Below are 14,235 nucleotides of genomic sequence, written 5' to 3' on the forward strand. Positions count from 1 at the left end.
TCATGAAGTAGACCTATGTCCTTCTTACTGTAAAGCCGGTGTGTTGTACCAGGGCTAAGAATGAGTGGTGCAATACCTCCAGTGTACGTCATGCTACTCCACACGTGCCCCTGTTCCTGTTATGTGGGATGACACTAAAATTATATAATATTTTTCTATTGCAAAATACTCCTGGTATGTGAAAACTTCTTCTTGAATTTAGAAGGACTGAAGATTCCATATGACTCCAAGACATTTTGGGATAAGAATCTTTGCAACAGGGGCATGAATTCAAATTGTTGGAAAGATTGTGTAATGTCTGTAGCAATGGAATACAACTTAATACAGACCTTAATCTTGGAGCAACTGTAACTTGGAAGGAAAAGAAGAAATCAAATGAAAACAGATTAGATTGTTCAGTTAAGGAAGGATGTGTGGATGAACTACAAAAAAGGGTACAGGAGAGCTTCAAGTGTATGTCGCAGCACTTAAATATGAAAAGGATTCAAGCACAAGAATTTTCCAAAGACAAAGTGACCCTCATGTACGCACATTGCAAATTGACTTCACAATGAACTACAGCTGTGAGTATCAGAATGAAGTTCAGAGTGCACTTTGGAGCAGAGGAAGTGTAACATTATTTACAGCTGCATAAACATTCCATGGTGAATGTCAGACATACCTTGTGTGCTCAGATACAAGGTATAAAAAATAATACTGTTGCCTACTCTATTAGTGCTTTGTATGAAATGATTGAACCAAAGCCAGACACCATCCCCAATATTGATGAAGTCATATGATCAGATGGACCACCATCAGAATTCAAAAACAGATTTATGGCCAAGTTCCTTCAAGAACTTTGTTCAAAATATAACAAGAACTTCATCTGGATATATTTTGCTACTTCTCATAGGAAGGGAGTTGTAAATGGAATTGGTGGATGAACAAAATCTCTTTTTCGTACCCATGTAATGAGTAAAAGTAAATCTGCACCAATTGTACAAACTGCTACAGATTTTTATGGAGTGATTAGAGAATTAATGCTCAAAACTAATGTTCTCTTAATTAATGAAGCAGCCATTTCAAGAGAGAGAAGTTGGAAAGAAGCTCAGCCAATTATAGACATCAAATCTGTACATATTGTAAAAGCAGTACCAGGTAAACAATTATGTATTCTTGAGAATGCTATGGCTCCTGAAGTAGAAATTCATGTGGATATGAGTAGAGAATACAGTGTAGGTGACTGGTTTATGGTTACATATGATGATAAGCACCATCCTGATAAAGTGACAATAAAGTGAGATGAATATGAGATAATAGCAATGGTGAAGGCTGGTGATACTAACCACTGGAAGTGGTCTTTGAAGTCTGATAAATTACTGTACCCAGTCAGGTAAGTTGTAAAAAGAATTAAATAATTATGTACGAGGGCTATTCATAAAGTAACTTCCGTTTATTTCTTGCAAACCTGTGAATGACATTACAGAATTGGGTTACAATATGTTTGAAAATATACACTCTAGTTTATTTTTCCACATATTTTCCAGTCACATTGAGACACTTGTCACAGTGTTTGACGAGCTTTGAAATTCCGCAATTGTAGAATTCGGCCGCCTATGACTGAAGCCAACCTACGACGCTGGTTTTCAACTCTTTGTCATCGTCAAAGCGCTTCGAGCCAAGCCACGTCTTCATGTGCATGAAGAGATGGTAATCGCTAGGCGCAAATCTGGGCTACAGGGAGGATGATCCAATACTTCCCAGTTGAACTCTTGCAGTTTGGTCGCAATACGACGCGCTGTATGCGGCCAGGCGTTTTCATGCAGGAAAATCATCCCAGAGCTCAACATGCCACGACGTTTGTTTTGAATGGCCCTTTTCAAGTTTGTTAGTGTGTTACAGTAACGCTCAATGTTAATTGTGGCATTTCTATCCAAGAACTCCACTAGCAAAATTCCTTTTCTGTCCCAGAAGACAGTTGCCATGAGTTTCCTCGTGGAAAGTGTTTGACGACACTTTGTGGGTTTTTTCGGGGAGTGAGTATGGCCACACTGCATTGATTGAAGCTTTGTTTCTGCATTCACATACCGCACCCAAGTCTCATCTCTTGTCACAGTCTGATCGAGAAAAGCATCACCTTCTCTTTCATAACGCTCAAGAAAGGATAGTGCTGCTCCCATCCGCTGAGCCAATAAACAGTAAAATAATATGCACACACATGATTTTAGTACAATCACAAATGAAAATTGACATAAATAATAAGATATTTGGTGCAAATTTCCACTTTTGTAACCCAAACCTTTTCAGGGTAACCAATAATTAGTTACGTGAAAAACAAAGTCAAGTGTTAAATGTAAAGTTTGATTTCAACTGCATAAAACAAGACGGAAATTGACAGGTGAAACCCACTAACGAACTTAGTGTGTTGCACTTGTTTATTTTCGTTCATTTCGCACTTAGTGGATATTGAAATTATTGATTATCTCATAAGGAATTATAGATACGACATAATGGACTTCACCAGACGAAAGATCACGAAATTTTACATAAGGAATATCCAAAACCTGAAATAACTAAAAAACTGACTTAGTGAGTTTCACTTGTAGGCCGACAGTATTTTACTCTCAAGTACATATTTTTATATATTTATTAATACTTCCATGCTTAGTTGCAATTTCATTCGCTTTATAACATGCTGTATATCCTAGAAGTGTATGACCTTCCGCAAGATGGTCAAAAAGGTTTTGTCTTGAATCTCACTGCCCATCTGTCAGTCACGTGATGTGCACATTGCCACTGCATGTCCAAGCCATACCATGTCATTGAGTGAAGCATCGGTTAGTCCCAGTTAGCCAGTGTGTGTGTAGATTGAACAATAACTTTGTGTTGTGTGACCTCAGGATTTAATCTTTTTTTTTTTTAATTTCAAGTTAAATATTGTACTAGAAGGTGTCGAAGGAGAAAACCTCACTCTGTGTAAAGTTAAAGCATTACACAAAGGAATTTGACAATTCTTCCACAGATAGAAAAGTACTTTTTTGCCTGGTTTATGAGAAGAATGTGCTTTGTTTTCAACGTTTTAAAGTCCTGCAACACTTATCTACGTCACATCATCGGATCCATGCTTCAAAGACCACATCTCAAAAGCAGTTGTTACTTACTGAATCTCAAGCCCAGAAACACCCACGACCTCAGAAATTTCAGTTTGCAAATGATCTATGCCGTGCTATGGTTGGTGCTGATGTCCCTATTTGGAAGTTAAAAACTCCAGTGCTGTGTGAGTTTCTTGAGAAATACACACGTGAAACTGTGTCAGATGAATCTACAATCAGAAAGAACTATGTACCTGACTTATATATGGAAACAATCAACTCTATTCATTTGGAAATTGTGCTGATGATCCCATTTGGGTCTCAGTTGACGAGACAAGTGATGTACAGGGAAGACATATTGTAAATGTTATAGTGGGCGTGTGGAAAGATAATGAAGCAAGTAAGCCTGTCTTATTAACTTGTGCGGTATTACCAAAATGGAATCATTAAAATATTGATAAATTACTTAATGATGCAATGGGACATTTGTGGCCCAATGGGGTGAAACACAGCAATGTCTTCCTTCTTGTGACCGATGCAGCACCATATATGTGCAAAGCTGGAAAAGTTTTGCAAGTTTTATATCATAAAATGTTACATCTCACATGTCTTGTCCATACATTCCATCGCATAGCAGAACTGGATATATTTAAATTTCCTTATGTTGACACACTAATTTCGAATACAAAGAAAGTATTTTTAAATTCTTACAACAGAGTTGATAAATTCAAAGAACTGTTTCCTGAGCTTCCACTCCCTCCTCACCCAGTCTTAACGAGGCGGAGAAGCTGGATTGATGCTGTAGGCTACTACGTGAAGAATTTCATGCTGTGAAACAAGTTCTCCAGAATTTTGATTCCGAAGATGCAGTATCTGTAGAAACAGCAAAGCAATCATTTAGTGATGTAAAGCTTAAAAATTATGTTGCCTACATCCAAAGCAATTGTTCACATTTATGCATTGCCATTAAATCTTTGGAGACATCTTCTTCCAAACTCTCAGACAGCCTTAATGTTGTTCATTCTGTAGGCCTAATCACTTCTTTGGAAAATCTACAAGGGCCAGTTGGAGGTGCAGTGAAGGATAACATCTCTTCCAGTTTGAAGAAAAACCCAAGATACAAGACAATCAGTGCTATTAACAGAGTGTTAAGTGAAGATAGTACCGAAGTCTTTGAAATTGAGTACCGGTACACACCAGAAGATTTGTGCAAGTTTAAATATGCACCCATTACTTCATGTGAAGTTGAAAGATCATTTAGTCAATACAAAGCCATATTACGTGATAACAGGAGAAGTTTTCTATTTGACAATTTGAAACACATGTTTGTTCCTTATTGTTATGGGAATCATAATTTGGAAAAATAACAGCAATATGTAATTTTGAACTTTTCAGTTATTTTCATACATCTCCAGATTATTATACTTAGTTGTAGTATTGGATCCATAATACAGTATGTGTTAAGACATGTGATTCTATAGTTAGCCTATCAGCAAACATATTTAAAGAAAATGAAGGGAAATTCTGATATTATAAGTTTCATATTTCTTGGTATTTTAATGGTTTTATTACATATTTGAAGATTTTGAAATACATATGTATGTACATATTTTACTGATTTTTAGTACATAACTATCCAGGCCCTGTTCATGACGTTTTAGTGGTTTATATAAAAGTGTAATGATCATACATATAGCTAGTATTGTTGTATATTAAAAGTATATTTTTGTTTATGCACGGGACAAACCTGCAGATGCGTTGGAAAGTTTGTATCACAGCTTCATGAATGTGTTCTTTGCTTTATATTTTATGCTCAATATGTAGCCAAGTAACAAAATATCAGTAGGCTACCGGTAATAAATTAAAATTATATAGGTGCTATAGACAGTTATCTGAAAAAAATACATAACATTGAGTACAATTTACGAGTTTTTCTTCTATAAAAGTCATACAACTTTATAGCCTTTTTTCTTAAAGATCTTTGAATATTTATTTGGTTCCGGTTCTAGGTTTTTATGACGGTTCTGACTGTACTCTTTCTAAATAGTACAGTATGAATAAAAAGTTCATATTGCATTTTGAAATTATTTTACCCTGGTTTCACTTTTCAGAGAACTGCCCATTATCTTCTCATAATCATAATCATAAAGCCTATTACGGTCCATTTATCGAGGGGGCAAAAGAGAGACGTTTCCCCATTAGGATGATATTTTAAGATTATCTTCGGATATCATGTATTAGACATTCTATCAATATAATTTTTCAAGTTTTTTGGTAACTTGCAATGTAGCCAAATATTGTTTTTAATAGGTTTATTCTACGATGTTCTATCAACTGTTATGGTTAACTAGTGTCTGAGTGATATGATGGTGATAATGCCAGTGATATGAGCCCATGGTCCAGTGCCAAAAGTTACCCTGCATTTGCTCTTAATGGGTTTGTGGAAAACCCCGGAAAAAAGCTCAACTGGGTGACTTGTTCCAAATAAGAATTGAACCCGGGCCCACTTATTTTTATTATCACGCATGCTAACCATTACTCCACAGTGGTGACTAGTCCAATATTAATTCTGTCCCTAATCCTTTCAAAATGTTCTCTTTCTTAGTGGTCGAATTTGGTGTATCCTGTTGTTTGTGTAATAATGCGCATTTCATATACTGGTACTGTAATTCTCTTGGTAATAGGTTTTATGTGGGTCCATGCTTCACTTCCATAGTAGCAGTAATATAACTGTGTAGATTGTAACTGCTTATTTCTTGGACAGAGTACAACAAAAAACTCTAATACCATATTAGTTCCAAATTAATACTTTCCTCAGAAAAAAAAATCCCTAAATGTTAACACTGTTTCACTCGATTAGTAGGTCTACTATCTGTACAATTCTAATAAGAAATTATTTATCCCTTTGAGTTTTTAAATAATATAGAGAATATAAGAAGTATAAGAAATAAGACTGATGAACTCCTTGCATCCTTAGTTTCCGAACATTTAAATCCGAATGTGCTATGTATTACCGAACACCATATGAAACAACAAGAAATATTGTCTCTCTCACCGGAAGGATATAAATTAGGTGCTAGTTACTGCAGACAAACTCTTGAGGATGGAGGCGTGAGTGTATTTCTCAAATTTGACCTTAAATTCAAAAATATTGATCTTTCATATTTTTGCAAAGACAGGGATTTAGAAATTTGTGCTGTTGAATTAGAAAATGAAACATATAATTTCATTATAATATGTCTATATAGAGCACCATCTGGAGACTACGAAAATGTTATTCATTTATTGGAAAAGGCAATAGAATACTTACAGAAACTGAAACGTGAATGCATTATTTATGGAGACATCAATGTCGATTATCTAACAGAAAGCAATAGGAAAGATCAACTAAATTCATTGCTAGCATCTTTCAATTTAATTTACACAGTAAACTTTCCGACCAGAATACAAGGGGATTCAGCTACTGCAATAGACAACATATTCATCGGAAAAGAAAAAAATAGGTATATCTCAAACAACCCCAATAATTAATGGTCTTTCGGATCATGATGCTCAACTCCTAAGTATAAATATTAACACATCATCAAAAAAACCAACTAAAGTGAGATTCAGAAATATAAACAGGGAATCATTAAATGATTTTGAAATAAATCTTAAAAATGAAACATGGGAATCAGTATACAGTCAAAGTGATATGAACAGTAAATTCAAAAAGTTTCATAAAACATTTCTAAATAATTTTGAATTCAGTTTTCCTGTAAAGTATAAAAATGAAACAATATGTAACAATAGATGGATTACACAAGGTATTAAAATCTCATGCAAAACCAAGAGATCATTATACATACAGAGCAGAAATAGTAATGATACAAACTTAAAACAACACTATAAAAATTATTCAAAAATATTACACAAAGTAATTCAAAAAGCTAAAGAATTACACTATAATACAACAATACAAAACTCTGATAATAAAATCAAAACAACTTGGAACATAATTAAAAAAGAAAGTGGACGATGAAAAAGTAAAGTAACAAACTATACCCTTATATCTAACAATACAAAAACGTCAGACCCAAATGAAATTGCAAACATATTTAACAAATATTTTCTTACAATAACAGATAACCTCAACATCCCCAAAGATAATGTAACTAATAGTTTAGATTCTTTAACACAATATTTTCCGACAAAATTCCCAAATATTCAAATATTTCCAACAAACAAACAAGAAATAATTGCAATTATTAAAAATCTAAAGTCAAAAAACTCCTCAGGGTATGATGAAATAACAAGCAAAATATTAAAAGCGAGTTCACATATTATAGCTGGGCCATTAAGTTATTTATGTAACTATTGAATGTTCAATGGTATATTTCCCGAGAGATTAAAATATTCAGTGGTTATTCCTATCTTCAAAAAGGGAGAAACAACGTCTCCAGAAAATTACAGACCCATATCACTTCTACCAGTCTTCTCCAAAATCTTTGAAAAAGTAATGTATAAAAGATTATATCATCATGTAGAAAGATACAACATTTTAGTCCCAGAACAATTTGGATTTAGGAAAAATAAAGGCACAGAAAATGCAACATTTAGTTTAACTGACAAAATTCTGGAGGCAGTAAATAAAAAATTACAAGTAGGAGGGATTTTCTGTGATTTATCCAAAGCATTTGACTGTATAAATTATAAAATGCTGCTAGATAAATTAGATTATTATGGAATTAAAGGTGTTGCACACCAATGGTTTCACTCATATCTCATAGATAGGAAACAGAAAGTTGAAATCAATACAACTATGAAATCTACATCGACATGGGGAACTATTAATAATGGAATTCCTCAAGGATCAATATTAGGTCCCCTATTTTTTCTAGTGTTTATAAATGATCTTGCCCCCCTTATAAAAGATGTAGGTCATCCCATAGTATTTGCAGATGACACAAGTATAGTAATTACAGCCAATAACTCCAACACATTCCAATCTTCAACAGAGGAAATTCTCTTCAAAATATGTGACTGGTTCTCAGTCAATAAATTAGTATTAAATTGTAACAAAACTAACATAATTCAATTTAAATCCTGTCCAAATTCAACGTCGCAAATTTCTAACGCAATAATTAACAATAGATCCCTATTAGAAACAACAACCAAATTTCCTGGCTTAAAAATCGATAATGTGTTAAATTGGAAAAATCATATTAAAGAAATTACCCCCAAACTAAATTCAGCTTGTTTTGCTATTAGATCTTTGCAAAAGATAGTAAATATCAATACCTTTAAAACAATATACTTTGCATACTTCCACTCGGTAATGAGTTTTGGAATAATATTCTGGGGAAATTCTACAGACAGTAACAATATATTTCTATTACAAAAAAGAGTAATTAGAATAATTGTAGGTGCCAAATCTAGGGAATCGTGTAGGACTATTTTCAAAAAACTACAAATAATGCCCATGGCTTGTCAGTATATCTTTTCATTAATAGTCTTCCTCGTATGTAATCGTGAAAACTTTGTAACTAATTCAACAGTTCATAGCATAAATACACGTCAAAAAAATGACTTTCATACTCCATCGGCAAGTCTATCGTGCTATCAAAAAGGAGTGCGTTATATGGCAGTAAAAATGTTTAATAGCCTCCCTATCGATATAAAAAATGAAACTCAAAACATAAAATTATTTAGGGCCAAATTAAAGAAGTACCTAATTTCTCACGCCTTCTATTCTGTAGGTGAATTCATGACATTCAATAACACTTCATGAAATTGATACTAAAACTATGTGTTGTACTAGTAGACTATATTGTAAATCTCGTCTGTATATATTTCATCTAGACTGTGACTATAAATTAAGATTTTATAATAGTATTAAGTTTTTTGACTTGTTCCTTATTCTAGCTGTAAGCATGTATGAATACCATGGAATGTTAATAAATACAATACAATAAAAAGGAAATAAAATAAAAAGATTAACATGTATCGTTATTTTCTACATTAGGAAACCTGGCAACCCTACTGCAGTGATTAAGGAATGGAATGCTATTATTCAGACTAAGTTCGAGTGTGTAATCGTAATATCAGGTGAGCTGCTGCCGAACTGTTCAGACTTTCAGCCTAATTTTCTAATTAACTATGCATTTAATTTCAAAACACACAATAGATTTTTTGTATATTTTAATGTATGGTATTCTATTGCTGCCTTCAATTTACAAGGTTATATCACTTCCATCCTGTAGATAGATAGATAGTGAAATTTGAATGGCGCGTCAGCAACAATGGCTATTTGCACCCATGCCTATTGTTTTTCTTTTTGTGTGGTGAAATTACATTATTGTATAACTAAAATTCACACTGACTAAAAACATTGACACAATAAAACACACTAATATTCGACGGACAAGGTGACTCCTGATTAAAATAACATTAAAACGAACACGTAGTAGTCCCAAGATAGTGTGAGACAATCATAAAATATAAAACAAACACTGCTACAAGAAATATGTGGCAATGTTTTATAACAACAATCATTAAAAATCGGATGTATAAGGTCCGAGTAATAAGGTGTATTAAAAGAATTGTAATTAAAATAATCTCCAGATGTAAAGGGTCTGGAGAAGAAATAACAATGGGCTAAAAGGACATTAAAACTTAGATCACCTTGTCGAGTTCCGTGTTACGTAAATACCTCAACACTGCGTTGACACAATTAAAATCATTGCCAAGAGCGTCATGTAACGTTGGAAGTATTGCATACTGGCGTCGAGGCAAATCATATTTGCGACAGTGGAGTAAAAAATGTTCCACCGTAAGAAGGGCATGACAAGTGTCACATTCCGGTGGAGGTTCGCCAGACAATAGGTGACCATGTGTCAAACGACAGTGACCAATCCTCAAGCGAGTAAGTATAACTTCATCTCGCCGTGACGCTCTTGATGACGAATCCCATTCTCGAACTGTATTTTTAATTGGTCGTAGTTTGTTACCCGCTTGTGCAGACCATTTTTCTTCCCAATCTCTCCGAATACAGTTCCTTATGTAAGTCACTACATCTTGCCACCTCTCTCGCCAGTATACCAGTGTGTCATTAAGAGCAGCGTCTCTGGCTCCAGCGTCTGCTGTCTCATTACCAGGAATTCCAACATGGCCTGGGACCCACACCACTCCAACATCGGAGCCCGAAGATAGGAGTGAGTGGAAGAGAACCTGGGTTTGTACAATGAGAGAATCATCGCAATAATATGATTGCAGAGACTGGATTGCACTCAAAGAGTCGGAGCAGATTAGAAATCTACCCCGAGGTTGTCGAATTAAAAATAACAAAGCTCTGTAAATAGCATAAAGTTCGGCAGTAAAAACACTGGAATACAAACTCAGTTTATATTTATAAACCTGCCCGTCGACAACGAAGGAGCAACCCACACGATCATTCACCCGGGATCCGTCAGTATAAATTATACTATTATAAGGAAGCTGAGATAAAATTTCGTAAAAGCGTTGTCTATAAATAAAATTGGGTGTAAAATTCTTAGCAGACTGGCTCAAACTTAAGTCGAATTTTGGACGATTCATAATCCATGGTGGTGTAGGCGGGTATTCTATTACCTTTATATTCGGCAGCCTAATGTCCAGCTCTGAGAGTCCCTCCCGGAAACGGACGCCAGCTGGACGAGGTCGCCGTGGATCCCGTCTGTATCGGAAATCTAAAGCCATGGAATGAAAATGTTTGTATGTGTTGTGCTCAGATTGGGATCGGAGCTTTACCCCATAGGAACACAGCAATATATTACGTCTCTGATACAGTGATGGTTCCCCAGACTCGCAGTAGAGGCTCTCTATCCGACTCGTTCAGAAAGCCCCTGTTGCAAGCCTTAGACCCTGATGATGGATGGGATCTAACATTTTCAATTTCGACTTATTTGCCGAGCCATAAATAAAATTACCATAATCCAATTTTGAGCGTACAACAGCACGATAGATACGTAAAAGAGTTTTGCGGTCTGCACCCCAATGTACCCCTGACAGAATGCGTAAGATATTCAAAGATTTTTCACAGCGCCGCCTTAAATCCCGTATGTGTTCCTCCCAACTTAATTTAGAATCAAATATTAAGCCCAGAAATTTTGCAGTATCTGTATAGTGTAACTCTACTCCGTTGAGACGTAACTCCGGGTGTGGGTGAAGTCCACGGGAGATAACAAAGTGGATGCATTGCGTCTTTGCAGTAGAGAATTTGAACCCATTGCATATAGCCCATTCAGACAAAGTGTTGATGGCTAGCTGCAGTTGTCTCCCAATGGATGGGAGATATCGTGAGCTGTAATACAAACTAAAGTCGTCAACATAAAGAAGAGCTGTTACGTGAGGACTTATGTTAGCAGCTATACCATTAGTCGCAATGGAGAACAAAAGAACACTCAGTACAGACCCCTGCGAAACGCCATTTTCCTGCAAATGTTCACTGGAAAGTGTGGTACCTATTCGTACACGGAAATACCTCTCTGCCAAAAAATTGGCCAGAAAAGTAGGAAGACTTCCCATTAGACCCCAGTTGTGGATAGTGCGTAGGATCCCATAACGCCATGTTGTGTCGTAAGCTTTCTCAAGATCAAATAAGATTACTACCAAGTGGTCATTCTTGAGGAAGGCGTCTCTAATGGCTCCTTCCAGCCGAACAAGGTGATCTGCGGTTGATCGGCGCTTACGAAAACCACACTGGATCTTAGACAAGAGGTTTTCTGATTCCAGGAACAACATTAGGCGATTACTAACCATTCTCTCCATAACTTTACACACGCAGCTGGTGAGACAGATAGGCATGTAACTATTAGGTAGGGATGGGTCCTTTCCTGGTTTCTGCACAGGAACTACAATGGCTTTATGCCATTGAGATGGAAAGGATTTTTCTGTCCAGATTCTATTATATAAAGAGAGAAGATATATCTTCCCAGCTGGTGGTAAATTTCGGAGCATTTGATGATGAATATTATCTGGGCCAGGAGATGTGTCAGGGGATTTGTCTAGTGCTGACTGTAATTCCTGTAACGTGAACGGAGTATTATAGTTTTCTGTGTTATCAGATATAAACGAGATGTCATTTCGTTCTGCAGCCTCTTTAATTCTTAAAAATCTAGGTTCATAATGGACTGAGCTACTGATATGCGTGAATGATGTAACAAGGAGCTCAGCCATATCCAAATGATTGGTTATCATATTGCCATTATGTACTAGACCCGGAATAGCAGAATTACGTCTTCCCATTATCCTACGGACTTTTCCCCATACGGTTGTGGCTGGGACATTCTTTTTCAGTGAAGAGACATATTTCGTCCAGGACACCTTCTTAGCTTCGCAAATGGTGCGGCGAGCTTTGGCACGGAAGCGTTTGAATTGGATGAAGTTCTCTTCCGTTGGATGCCTTTGAAAGAGCCGTAGAGCTCGTTTACGGGCCAGGATAGCGTCTCTACACCCCTCTGTCCACCAAGGTACAGGGACACGTCTTGGTGTTGATGAGGAACGAGGTACATGTAGTTCTGCTGCCCGTATGATATTTGTACAGAAGTGCTCTATGATTAAGTCGACATCGTCATTTTCATTGTCATTAAACGAAAGGGACTCGGCAAATCCAGTCCAATCCGCCTTTTTTATAACCCAGTTAGGCCAGCGCGACTCCGTGGGACATGATACAGAGAGACGAAGTCGGATAGGAAAATGGTCACTTCCATGGAGATCATCCATGACTGACCACTCCATGTGCGCCGACAGAACTGGGCTACAAATGGACAGATCTATCATGGAGTAGGTGCCGTGGGCGAGAGAAAGATGTGTGGCTGCTCCTGTATTAAGAGTAATGAGATTAAGACGAGTGCAAATCTCCACTATTACATGCCCTCTGTCATTGTCATTCATCGAACCCCAGCGGTGATGGGAGGCATTAAAATCTCCCACCAAGAGAAATGGGGCGGGGAGCTGATCTACAAAAAACTGTAATTCACGTATCGTTAATTCGAAGTCGGGTGGTAGATATACGCAAGCTATTGTAAATTCTATGGTAGGCAAGTGTATTCGGATTACTATATTCTGAATGGTGCTTTGAATGTTAATTGCAGAGGACATGATACTATTTTTCACCAAGATAGCACATTCTCCATTGGCCCTGACTCCAGCCAGGTGATCGTGCCGGTGAACCCTGTAACCACGAATGGATAGGGAATGTTCAGGCCGAAGATGTGTCTCTTGGAGACATAGAATAGCGGGTTCTTCATCATAGATTAGCTGCTGTAATTCTGCATATCGGCTGCGAACTCCGTTCACATTCCATTGAATTATGTCGTTACGCATCAAAAATTTTTAGGTCATGGTGGTTTCACGGGAGATTTTCTCTTTTTCTTATCACCCGAGCTGCATTGTCTCGACTGCTTATTTCGCTGCTGTGGGGATTCACTTTCTGACCTTCGTTCTCCCGACCTGAAGCGAGAGCGGGGCGTCTCGTCTGATCGGGGACTTCGACGACGTGGTTTTCTCTCCGTCGTGGAACCGGTAGATTTTGTCGTCGGTACACTGGTCTTTGGACTGTATGGTCTGATAGTAAGTCCACAGCTATCATCATCATGCTCTGCTGTTTGAGTGGTAGCATCGACATATGTTTGAGTAGATATCTCTACTCTCTGACGGGTGTCGTCCAGAGGTGGCGTTTGCGTGGAGGCATCACATCCCTTAAGACCTTTATGGACTACTGACGCATATGTTGTGGTCGACTTTTTCTTCTGGTCGTCATAATACCGCTTACGTGCTTCGAAAAATGTTATGTTATCTCTGACACGAAGTTCTTGGATATCCTTCTCTTCTATGTATCTCGGATATTCTTTAGAACTAGAAGCGTGGTCCCCATTGCAATTTACACAGTGCACACTGTGAGGACACGGGGAATCCCCATGATCGCCCTCACCGCACTTTGCACACACGATGTTATTTGTACATCTCTGTTGTGTATGACCGAATCGCTGGCACTGGAAGCACCGCATAGGATTCGATACATATGCACGAACAGGGACACGCTCGTAGCCTATGAGAATGAACTCCGAGAGAGATGAGACTTCAAAGGTCAAGAATATGGTCCGAAGTGGAACAGTCTGTCCATCCCGCTTACCTAAAAGACGGT

The 14,235-nt window shown here is 37.1% G+C and overlaps 1 protein-coding gene across 3 annotated transcripts in view; it reads right to left on the reverse strand.

Moving 5' to 3' along the window:
- The window catches only part of LOC138690937 (prolyl 4-hydroxylase subunit alpha-1-like), a 265,004-nt gene that overhangs the window by 57,317 nt on the left and 193,452 nt on the right, over positions 1 to 14,235 (reverse strand). The gene's annotated exons all lie outside the window — the stretch shown is intronic.

The sequence above is a fragment of the Periplaneta americana genome, chromosome 16, assembly GCF_040183065.1.
Source record: "Periplaneta americana isolate PAMFEO1 chromosome 16, P.americana_PAMFEO1_priV1, whole genome shotgun sequence".
Taxonomy (NCBI): Eukaryota; Metazoa; Arthropoda; class Insecta; order Blattodea; family Blattidae; genus Periplaneta; species Periplaneta americana.